The sequence below is a fragment of the Coregonus lavaretus genome, assembly GCF_964263955.1.
Source record: "Coregonus lavaretus genome assembly, chromosome: 23".
NCBI classification, from domain to species: Eukaryota; Metazoa; Chordata; class Actinopteri; order Salmoniformes; family Salmonidae; genus Coregonus; species Coregonus lavaretus.
Window position 1 is genome coordinate 47,838,234 of NC_140010.1, and position 12,859 is coordinate 47,851,092.

The following is a 12,859-nucleotide window of genomic DNA, read 5'->3' on the forward strand; positions in this document are numbered from 1 at the left end:
TATGTATTTTTTTATTTTTTTTATTTTTTATTTTTATAATTTTAATTTTCTTTTCTTTTTTCTTTTTATTTATTTTTTGGGGGGGGTACTTACTTTATCCTATCCCAGGTGTTCCTTAAAGAGGTGGGGTTTCAAATGTCTCCGGAAGGTGGTGAGTGACTCCGCTGTCCTGGCGTCGTGAGGGAGCTTGTTCCACCATTGGGGTGCCAGAGCAATGCCCTCGCCTGGGTGTAGGGACTGATCAGAGACTGAAGGTACGGAGGTGCCGTTCCCCTCACTGCTCCATAGGCAAGCACCATGGTCTTGTAACGGATGCAAGCTTCAACTGGAAGCCAGTAGAGTGTGCGGAGGAGGGGGGTGACGTGAGAGAACTTGGGAAGGTTGAACACCAGACGGGCTGCGGCATTCTGGATGAGTTGTAGGGGTTTAATGGCACAGGCAGGGAGCCCAGCCAACAGCGAGTTGCAGTAATCCAGACGGGAGATGACAAGTGCCTGGATTAGGACCTGTGCCGCTTCCTGTGTAAGGCAGGGTCGTACTCTCCGAATGTTGTAGAGCATGAACCTGCAGGATCGGGTCACCGCCTTGATGTTGGCGGAGAACGACAGGGTGTTGTCCAGGGTCACGCAAAGGCTCTTCGCACTCTGGGAGGAGGACACAACGGAGTTGTCAACCGTGATGGCGAGATCATGGAACGGGCAGTCCTTCCCCGGGAGGAAGAGCAGCTCCGTCTTGCCAGGGTTCAGCTTGAGGTGGTGATCCGTCATCCATACTGATATGTCGGCCAGACATGCAGAGATGCGATTCGCCACCTGGTTATCAGAAGGGGGAAAGGAGAAGATTAGTTGTGTATCGTCAGCGTAGCAATGATAGGAGAGGCCATGTGAGGATATGACAGAGCCAAGTGACTTGGTGTATAGGGAGAAAAGGAGAGGGCCTAGAACTGAGCCCTGGGGGTCACCAGTGGTGAGAGCACGTGGTGCGGAGACAGCTTCTCGCCACGCCACTTGGTAGGAGCGACCGGTCAGGTAGGACGCAATCCAGGAGTGAGCCGCGCCGGAGATGCCCAGCTCGGAGAGGGTGGAGAGGAGGATCTGATGGTTCACTGTATCAAAGGCAACAGACAGGTCTAGAAGGACAAGAGCAGAGGAGAGAGAGTTAGCTTTAGCAGTGCGGAGAGCCTCCGTGACACAGAGAAGAGCAGTCTCAGTTGAATGACCAGTCCTGAAACCTGACTGGTTTGGATCAAGAAGGTCATTCTGAGAGAGATAGCAAGAGAGTTGGCTAAAGACGGCACGCTCAATAGTTTTGGAAAGAAAAGAAAGAAGGGATACTGGTCTGTAGTTGTTGACATCAGTGGGATCGAGTGTTGGTTTTTTGAGAAGGGGTGCAACTCTCGCTCTCTTGAAGACGGAAGGGACATGGCCAGCGGTCAAGGATGAGTTGATCAGCGAGGTGAGGTAGGGGAGAAGGTCACCGGAGATGGTCTGGAGAAGAGAGGAGGGGATGGGGTCAAGCGGGCAGGTTGTTGGGCGGCCTGCAGTCACTAGTCGCAAGATTATATCTGGAGAGAGAGGGGAGAAAGAAGTCAAAGCATAGGGTAGGGCAGTGTGAGCAGGACCAGCAGTGTCATTAGACTTAACAAACAAGGATCGGATGTCGTCAACCTTCTTTTCAAAGTGGTTGACAAAGTCATCCACAGAGAGGGAGGAGGGGGGGGGGATTCAGCAGTGAGGAGAATGTGGCAAAGAGCTTCCTAGGGTTAGAGGCAGATGCTTGGAATTTAGAGTGGTAGAAAGTGGCCTTAGCAGCAGAAACAGATGAAGAAAATGTAGAGAGGAGGGAGTGAAAAGATGCCAGGTCGGCAGGGAGTTTAGTTTTCTTCCATTTCCGCTCAGCTGCCCGGAGCTCTGTTCTGTGAGCTCGCAATGAGTCATCAAGCCACAGAGCTGGAGGGGAGGACCGAGCCGGCCGGGAGGATAGGGGACACAGGGAGTCAAAGGATGCAGAAAGGGAGGAGAGGAGGGTTGAGGAGGCAGAATCAGGAGATTGGAGGGAGAAGGATTGAGCAGAGGGAAGAGATGATAGGATGGAAGAGGAGAGAGTAGTGGGAGAGAGAGAGCGAAGGTTGCGGCGGCGCGTTACCATCTGTGTAGGGGCAGAGTGAGTAGTGTTGGAGGAGAGCGAGAGAGAAAAGGATACAAAGTAGTGGTCGGAGACATGGAGGGGAGTTGCAGTGAGATTAGTAGAAGAGCAACATCTAGTAAAGATGAAGTCAAGCGTATTGCCTGCCTTGTGAGTGGGGGGGGATGGTGAGAGGGTGAGGTCAAAAGAGGAGAGGAGTGGAAAGAAGGAGGCAGAGAGAAATGAGTCAAATGTAGACGTGGGGAGGTTGAAATCCCCCAAAACTGTGAAGGGTGAGCCATCCTCAGGAAAGGAACTTATCAAGGCGTCAAGCTCATTGATGAACTCTCCAAGGGAACCTGGAGGGCGATAGATGACAAGGATATTAAGCTTAAATGGGCTAGTGACTGTGACAGCGTGGAATTCAAATGAGGAGATAGACACATGGGTTAGGGGAAAAATTGAGAATGACCACTTGGGAGAGATGAGGATTCCTGTGCCACCACCCCTCTGACCAGATGCTCTCGGGGTATGCGAGAACACATGGTCACACGAGGAGAGAGCAGTAGGAGTAGCAGTGTTTTCAGTGGTAATCCATGTTTCCGTCAGTGCCAGGAAGTCGAGGGACTGGAGGGTAGCATAGGCTGGGATGAAGTCAGCCTTGTTGGCGGCAGAACGGCAGTTCCAGAGGCTGCCTGAGACCTGGAACTCCAGGTGTGTGGTGCGTGCAGGGACCACCAGGTTAGAGAGGCAGCAGCCACGCGGTGTGAGGCGTTTGTGTAGCCTGTGCGGAGAGGAGAGAACAGGGATAGGCAGAGGCAGAGGCATAGTTGACAGGCTGCAGCCGATGGCTACAATAATGCAGAGGAGATCGGAATAAAATGAACTAAACATCAGGGAAAGGAGAGAGCAGGCCTCCCTCACCAAAAAAAAAAAAAAAATTATATATATATAACTCTCCCAACTTCCACCTCAGAAACTATAATTGTTTCACTGAACCACCCGAGTAAAACTCTCACAACTTCCACTTTAGAAATTAGAATTGTTGTAAACTACAGCAGACTGTTATCAGACTGGTTGACCTGCTGGTTTTATTCCAAAGAGCATGACACTTTGCAAAATCAGACCGAGACAGCCTCTTGTAGGTTTCGTTTGCAGCTCCTCCTGCAGCAGTGGCATCAACTGTGGATATAAGATTGAGGAGATGGCATGCACACTTTTGGTGCCTTGGAAGTTGGTACTCAAGGCCTGTGTTGTCATCCAGAATAGCAGACACATCTTGACACTCCACCTCTGACTCACTCTGATCTTCTGTTGCATCATCAAGGGTGGAGTCACTCTTCTTGTACATTGATGGCTTCCTCCTTTTTCTCCTCACCATATAATCAAAAGGCCTTCAGGAAGTTTGAGACACTGTCTGTTGTCGCCATGGTCAATTTTTCCCTGATGTGGTACTCAGAATGTATTTCCTCTAATGCAGCAGCACGGACATCAAATGTGTGCGAGCCTTTGACAGGTCTACAAGCCAATGCAGCGGAGTGCCTCTCCAGTGAGGTGTTGTCTATCCAGTGACAGGTGACACTTAAGTAGCTACGTTGTCTGGCAGACCAGCAGTCTGTTGTGGTAGCAACATAGTTCACAGCACTCAGCTTTTTGATGATTATGCTCTTCTTGTGTTTTGCAGCTTCTTGTATTCTTGTGCATAACGTTTTCCTTGTCATTACTGTTTGAGGTTGCAAGGTTTCTATCAAAGTCTTGAAGGATGGCGTCTCAACCACAGAAAATGGTTGGTTGGCCTCACATACAAAATTTAGCACCAGCTTGTCAAGAGTTGCTTGTGTTACCCGTCCTGGGGCAGCGAAGGCTGTGATTTTTGCATTTTTCACAAGAGTATCACTGGAAGAGGAGGACTTACGCTTTCTGTGGTTCTCTAGTAAGTCTGTGTACTTTGCCAGTTTGTTGGGGAGAACCCTCTGTGGATAAAAAAAAAACTGTAATTTTCATCATACATGTCAACTATGACAGACAAATTGAGAATTTTGTTTGCAGAAAATCACATTGTAGGATTTTTTATGAATTTATTTGCAAATGATGGTGGGAAATAAGTATTTGGTCACCTACAAACAAGCAAGATTTCTGGCTCTCACAGACCTGTGACTTCTTCTTTAAGAGGCTCCCCTGTCCTCCACTCGTTACCTGTATTAATGGCACCTGTTTGAACTTGTTATCAGTATAAAAGTCACCTGTCCACAACCTCAAACAGTCACACTCCAAACTCCACTATGGCCAAGACCAAAGAGCTGTCAAAGGAACCAGAAACAAAATTGTAGACCTGCACCAGGCTGGGAAGACTGAATCTGCAATAGGTAAGCAGCTTGGTTTGAAGAAATCAACTGTGGGAGCAATTATTATGAAATGGAAGACATACAAGACCACTGATAATCTCCCTCGATCTGGGGCTCCACACAAGATCTCACCCCGTGGGGTCAAACTGATCACAAGAACGGTGAGCAAAAATCCCAGAACCACACGGGGGGACCTAGTGAATGACCTGCAGAGAGATGGGACCAAAGTAACAAAGCCTACCATCAGTAACACACTACGCCGCCGGGGACTCAAATCCTGCAGTGCCAGACGTGTCCCCCTGCTTAAGCCAGTACATGTCCAGGCCCGTCTGAAGTTTGCTAGAGTGCATTTGGATGATCCAGAAGAGGACTGGGAGAATGTCATATGGTCAGATGAAACCAAAATATAACTTTTTGGTAAAAACTCAACTTGTCGTGTTTGGAGGACAAAGAATGCTGAGTTGCATCCAAAGAACACCATACCTATTGTGAAGCATGGGGGTGGAAACATCATGCTTTGGGGCTGTTTTTCTGCAAAGGGACCAGGACGACAGATCCGTGTAAAGGAAAGAATGAATGGGGCCATGTATCCTGAGATTTTGAGTGAAAACCTCCTTCCATCAGCAAGGGCATTGAAGATGAAACGTGGCTGGGTCTTTCAGCATGACAATGATCCCAAACACACCGCCCGGGCAACAAAGGAGTGGCTTCGTAAGAAGCATTTCAAGGTCCTGGAGTGGCCTAGCCAGTCTCCAGATCTCAACCCCATAGAAAATCTTTGGAGGGAGTTGAAAGTCCGTGTTGCCCAGCGACAGCCCCAAAACATCACTGCTCTAGAGGAGATCTGCATGGAGGAATGGGCCAAAATACCAGCAACAGTGTGTGAAAACCTTGTGAAGACTTACAGAAAACATTTGACCTGTGTCATTGCCAACAGAGGGTATATAACAAAGTATTGAGTAACTTTTGTTATTGACCAAATACTTATTTTCCACCATAATTTGCAAATAAATTCATTAAAAATCCTACAATGTGATTTTCTGGATTTTTTTTCTTCTCATTTTCTCTGTCATAGTTGACCTATGATGAAAATTACAGGCCTCTCATCTTTTTAAGTGGGAGAACTTGCACAGTTGGTGGCTGACTAAATACTTGTTTTCCCCACTGTATATATATATATACACACACACACACAGTATCTCACAAAAGTGAGTACACCCCTCACATTTTTGTAAATATTTGAGTATATCTTTTCATGCGACATCACTGAAGAAATGACACTTTGCTACAATGTAAAGTATTGAGTGTACAGCTTGTATAACAGTGTAAATTTGCTGTCCCCTCAAAATAACACAACACACAGCCATTAATGTCTAAATCGCTGGCAACAAAAGTGAGTACACCCCTAAGTGAAAATGTCCAAATTGGGCCCAAAGTGTCAATATTTTGTGTGGCCACCATCATTTTCCAGCACTGCCTTAACCCTCTTGGGCATGGAGTTCACCAGAGCTTCACAGGTTGCCACTGGAGTCCTCTTCCACTCCGCCATGACGACATCACGGAGCTGGTGGATGTTAGAGACCTTGCACTCCTTCACCTTCCGTTTGAGGATGCCCCACAGATACTCAATAGGGTTTAGGTCTGGAGACATGCTTGGCCAGTCCATCACCTTTACCCTCAGCTTCTTTAGCAAGGCAGTGGTCGTCTTTGAGGTGTGTTTGGGATCGTTATCATGTTGGAATACTGCCCTGCGGCTCAGTCTCCGAAGGGAGGGGATCATGCTCTGCTTCAGTATGTCACAGTACATGTTGGCAGTAATGGTTCCCTCAATGAATTGTAGCTCCCCAGTGGCGACAGCACTCATGCAGCCCCAGACCATGACACTCCCACCACCATGTTTGACTGTAGGCAAGACACTTGTATTTGTACTCCTCACCTGGTTGCCGCCACACGCTTGACACTATCTGAACCAAATAAGTTTATCTTGGTCTCATCAGACCACAGGACATGGTTCCAGTAATCCATGTCCTTAGTCTGCTTCTCTTCAGCAAACTGTTTGCGGTCTTTCTTGTGCATCATCTTTAGAAGAGGCTTCCTTCTGGGACGACAGCCATGCAGACCAATTTGGTGCAGTGTATGGTCTGAGCACTGACAGGCTGACCCCCGACCCCTTCAACCGCTGCAGCAATGCTGGCAGCACTCATACGTCTATTTCCCAAAGACAACCTCTGGATATGACGCTGAGCACGTTCACTCAACTTCTTTGGTCGACCATGGTGAGGCCTGTTCTGAGTGGAACCTGTCCTGTTAAACCGCTGTATGGTCTTGGCCACCGTGCTGCAGCTCAGTTTCAGGGTCTTGGCAATCTTCTTATAGCCCAGGCCATCTTTATGTAGAGCAACAAATCTTTTTTTCAGATCCTCAGAGTTCTTTGCCATGAGGTGCCATGTTGAACTTCCAGTGACCAGTATGAGGGAGTGTGAGAGCGATGACACCAAATTTTAACACACCTGCTCCCCATTCACACCTGAGACCTTGTAACACAAACGAGTGAACATTTTCACTTAGGGGTGCACTCACTTTTGTTGCCAGCGGTTTAGACATTAATGGCTGTGTGTTGAGTTATTTTGAGGGGACAGCAAATGTACACTGTTATTCAAGCTGTACATTCACTACTCTACAATGTAGCAAAGTGTCATTTCTTCAGTGTTGTCACATGAAAAGATATACTCAAATATTTACAAAAATGTGAGGGGTGTACTCACTTTTGTGAGATACTGTATATATGTGTATATGTTTGGGAGGGAACAGCTATGTGTTTGATATTTTCTAAGAAGTGATATGTGTCCCTAAAATAACTGGGGTGCTTAGTGGAGAGGGGGTTGATATAATTAAGATGTTGTAGGACTCACTGTTGCAGTCAGAAACCATTTCTCTTCCGGGGGGAACCTCAACGGGAACTATCCAGGTGTCTGGTTCTTTGTGTATACACCCACTCAATTGGTTGGCACTTAAAATAGCCTTTGGGGGTTGAGTAGTCAAGTTGAAGCCGCAGTAGCGAATTTACTTGGCTTTGACGGCATTCTCGGTCTTCTTGGGGAGTAGCACCGCCCGGATGTTGGGTCCTCGTCGTTACGGAAGGCCAGCTGCAGGTGACAGGGGATGATGTGAGTTTTGGTGTTAGCTTCACACGCTAACGGCGAAGCTAACGGCGGAGCTAACAGCTAATACCGGAGCAAACAGCGAATCAAACGGTCCTGGAGGCCATTTGTGGTCGAGGCGAGAAGAGATACAGCTACGTCCGTGTTTTGTTGTATTTGGAAGGGACTAGTTCGCTTCATGTGGACTCTTCATTTGGACTGGACTGACTGACTCGACATGTAGGCGGGGCTCGGGAGCTTCAGAGCTAAGGGCAGGGCTACAGATTAGGTGTCCCTAAAGAACCGCTTGTCTAACAGTAGTTCCGCATTACATTAATTAATTTGCACTCAAGTTTTATTTATTTTTATACTGTGTATTCTCCGTGTAAATTCATGTACCATACCGAGACGCCCGTACCATTTCGGTTCAATACAAATACATGTACCGTTCCACCCCTGCATCCAACTGTAATCAAAATTGCCACAGCCATAGTTTCAGTAAATGTGATTAGTATATGTTCTCCCTTTCATTTTTTAAAGGATGATATGGATGAGCCAGACCTGTGGGATGCATCAGTGGTCCTCCTTACAACAGTCAATGATGATGCCACAAGCCCAGTTCACTACCACCCAGTGAGAGTCTCTGTCGTCCTAGAGGGTGATGTGGTTGTCAATCTCCCCAGGCTTGCTGATGCCTTCCTGGTAATGTTCGGCCTGATTTATGCACTACATCTCAGCTATCCCAAGGGACTGACAAACACTTTTGAGTTCACACAGAAAATCTTACTTGGTCTTGATGACTCTAAACTGTCATCCAAGCTGCAGAATCTTAAAAATGAGCTGATGTTGTATGTGTAACTGAAGATCCAAAAAGGAGTGGTGGATTCTGATGGCTCACTCTGTTAGAGCATAGTCCATAATGAGAATATGTCATGTCAGGTCCATGTTGAATACTGTTAAACTGTTTATGTTAAAGTTGCTGCTCTACTCAATGGGTTTTCAGCCAAATGGCACAAAGTACACAGTGTCTTTGTACGTTTTAATGTACATTTAATTGTTGTTAAACTGAAATTCAGGGTTGAATTAAGTGTTTATATATGGAGGATATTTTTATTCATAATTCAAATTGAAAGGCCAAAGGGAAAACAAAGCGAGATCAAATAAAAAATATTATTATTTTACTACACTACTAGGAGAAATCATGCCATAATTAAATTTAAAAAGTCACATTTAAAATGCAAAGCTTCAACTGTCAGCTGGAAGTCGTTTCAGACCCTCCCACCAGCCGTTGGGCCATGCCTCCTCATTTAAATTGACACCTGTCACTTCTAAATGAAAAGCTTAAATCAAAATGTAAAAGGTGAATCTGAAAATGTCAATGTCAAATGTAAAACGTAAAATTCAAAAGATAAAATGTCAAATTGAAAATTATAAAGGGGAAAGGCTAAAATAAAACAATTATATTTTAGATTTTAATTGAAGTATTTCCATTTTAACTTTTACATCATACATTTAATTATGGCATGATTTTTCCTAGTAGCGTAGTAAAATAATACTATTAATTTGATCTTGCTTCTTTTTCTCTTTGGACTTTCAATTTGAATTATGAATAAATATATCCTCCATATTTATACACTATGGCATTTTGTTTTTAAAAGGTGTACTATATAGCTTTGGGAAGTACATTTTTATCAGAAAGGAAAGCTCTTCATTGATACATTTTCATAAATAAATAAACTGTCCTCAAAGTTTCAGGCTACTTTACTTTAAGCCACCTTTCTAGTTGGAAACAGTGTTATAGGGACTTTATTTTCTTCTGAGGATGGGATGTTTATTCAGTTATGGAAATGGTTAAATAATTTTTATTGTCTTATTAATATTGTTAATTTTGCTTTCGAGTTTGAATTAATTTTCTAAAACTATACAGTGCACCCTGAAGTTGCTAGATTTGAACCAGATAGCCAAAGGAAGGGTAAACACTGCCTTTGTACATGTTAATGTACCGTTTTGAAATTTTAGCCGTTTTAGTTGTGAAGAATTTACAAGCAATTTGTTTATACATTGCTGCACTGCAAGTTTACAACCAGATGGCCAAAAGTGTGCCTTTAATTGTTTATTTAATTCTCTTTTCAATTTTTAATTATTTTTATTACTATTATAGTTATATTACTATTATTATTAAATAGATTGTTTCATTTTGTGCTAAAAGGCACAGGTGTGGGCAAATAATCTTTCTAAACAAATGTTTGGTCACCACCCAAGACTTGCTGATGCCCTCCTGGTAATGTTGTATTAACAGTTTATAAGCTATTTGTGATATAATGATATTTTCTTAATGTAATTTTAGCTTTTCTGAGTTTGAATATGTTCTACTATTACATAGTTCATCTTAAAGTATAAACAAAATGCCCAGAAGTAGACTTGTTAATTGTTATTTTTTATTAATGTTTTTTTATTTCATATTTTTTTGCTAAAAGACTGGGCAAGAAAAGTTTATACTAAACATCTGAATAGATTATGTTTTTTTGTTTGACCTTTAAGTCAATAGTACTTATTATTTTTAAGGCAATCAGTTGCCACAAATATTTTAAATTTGGTGGTAAATGATTTTGAGTTGTAACAAGTCTATGTTTTTGAGTTATGGGTAATCAGAAGATTGATTGAAAAAACGAATAAATGTTAAGTTAACTCAGGATATTTATGTTTCATTTTCATGCTTGAAATTATTAAGTTCTCTTGAGATATTGCAATGAGAAAGATGAATAAATATTCTGAGTAGCATAAACTGAAAATGTTTGAGTTGGCTTAATCAGTAAGTATGGTGATTATTATTAAGGTTCTGGTCGTCTGAGATACCAACAAGTAGGCTATACAATATCAAGACATATGTATTTTTCTATTAGTGTATTTGAGTTTGTTCTGTCGTTTCTGGATGATTAAATTGAAATTGCATCCAACTTTATATGGCTTGTTTTCATGGGCGGCCTGTTCAATAGGGCGATATGGGCGACGCACTGCCAAACGGGAAAAGGAAGGGATTTTTTTTCTAATCAATTATATCACGGCAACAGTAGTTATCAGTGTTGTAATCTATACGTCTGATCTGCCACAGTGCCACACTGCCACTAAATGTCGAATCAGGCTAAAGTCGTGCTTCAAATGGCTCCCCCCCCCCTTTTGGGGCGATTTCAGTCAGGTTGAAAATCGCCCAGAAGTCTGTCATAGACTCCCATGTAAAATCTATGTTTTTCAAATATCAGATCTTTCAATACAATTTCTATGGGTGTCTGAGGGCTTGCACTTACGCGCTTTCGTCATACGTTACGTAACCATGAACGTAACTAAGAAAAGAGCGGATTGTGTCTTTGAAATAAGTTCCTTTTTGTCGGTGAACAAATGAAGATAAATTGGCAACGAAACAATTAGGACCTCCCAGACCAAATTTAATAATTCAACAGGTTTCTACTAAAGGCGGAAAGTCCTACACCCGAGGATTTTCAAAAAATTGGTACGAACGGAAAAATAACATTGCCACTCAACTTGATGAGGGATACAGGCTAGCTGTCCGCCGCCACAACGATGAGGTTAGTGTTGATAATCACAAGTTTACTGGAGAACTGAGACCAAGTAGAGACTTTGGACAGGGTGGATATGGTATAATAAAGGCAGTTTATTCAGAGGTAAAGATATCTGGAATCGCGTGCACGGACCCGTTCGTCAAACTCTTAGGGAGCTATACATTAAGCCCCATTACTTACCATATCAGATAAGAGAAATTGCTGCAGCTACATATATTTTACATCCTGGCCCTACATAGTTCACTATTTGCATCACTTACCAAAATATTACATGTGGTCATATATGCTTGGAAAGTGGAGATGCCATAGAACGTCAAAAAAGTAAACATTGCTGGAGACACATTGCCGTTTTGGAGAAGACATCGCGTTTGCTAGCGAAGAGATTTGTTGTGGCAAATGAACTTGGGCTGGGAATTGCCAGGGACCTCACGATAAGATATATGCATTGCGAGTCTCATGATTCTATACGTATTGCGATTCGATACTGTGATTTTATTGCGCACCATATGTCTGTTGCAGAGGGATCAGAAAGCCATGAGAACGAGTTTTGATCAGTCATGGAAATAAAAGTGCTGAAAACAAATTGGCTCCCAATGTGAAAAGATTGAGAACAAGCTATGAAGGAACAATAATGGTGTTTTGGTGCAGGTACAGCCAACTAGCGCTAAAATATTGCGATATTGTCAATACAGTATATCGTAAAGTATCACTATGTAACTCGATTTCTTTCACCCCAATCCCTCAAATTAACGGTAAATAACTGAATTGTTTGCCCCACATTTAGCTAAGATGATTAGCTAGCCAGCTAAAATGTTTTTTTAGTTAGCAGTCGCATCTACAATAGTTTACTGTCAATAACATGTCTCCAAACATGACGTGGTGTCTCCAATTGTGTTGACATTTTACAATTGCGATGCGCATCCATGAGTATCCACTTTCTGTAGCTCAGCTGGTAGAGCACTGCGCTTGTAACGCCAAGGTAGTGGGTTCGATCCCCGGGACCACCCATACACAAAAATGTATGCACACATGACTTTAAGTCGCTTTGGATAAAAGCGTCTGGTAAATGGCATATTATTATTATTATTATTATTATTATTATTATTATTATTATTATCTGAAGAGAGCCCCGAAACATTGTGTGCAGACATTTTATGCAATAAATGAAGTAGGTTGAATCTAGTAGTTCTGATCTTCTGATTGGTCCTGATGAGTTGGGCGAGGTCCCCTCCAGGCTACTGTCACTGTTGCATTGGCTCTGAGTCGGGTTCTCTGTCTTCAAATGTTCAGCCTAAGAGAGGGGATTTTTGTGTGTGTGTGTGTGTGTGTTTAACAGTGATGATGTGTGTGTGTGTGTGTGTGTGTGTGTGTGTGTTTAACAGTGATGATGTGTGTGTGTGTGTTTGTGTGTGTGTGTGTGTCCTCAGAGCAAGAACTCGTGAGTTGGAAGAACTGAGAGGCCTATGGCGTGGGTGTTGTCCTTGGCCACCTGCTGACAAGGCTGACAAGATAGGACCCTTTTGTCCATTGTTATTGGATAGGAACAGAACTTATAACCAGCTCCTGACCTAAATAGATCTTAGCACAACATTTTACTCAACATATCATATTCCATATTCACTATAACAAATATATTTACTACGACATTAGCAAGAACCGCCACATCCTCAGC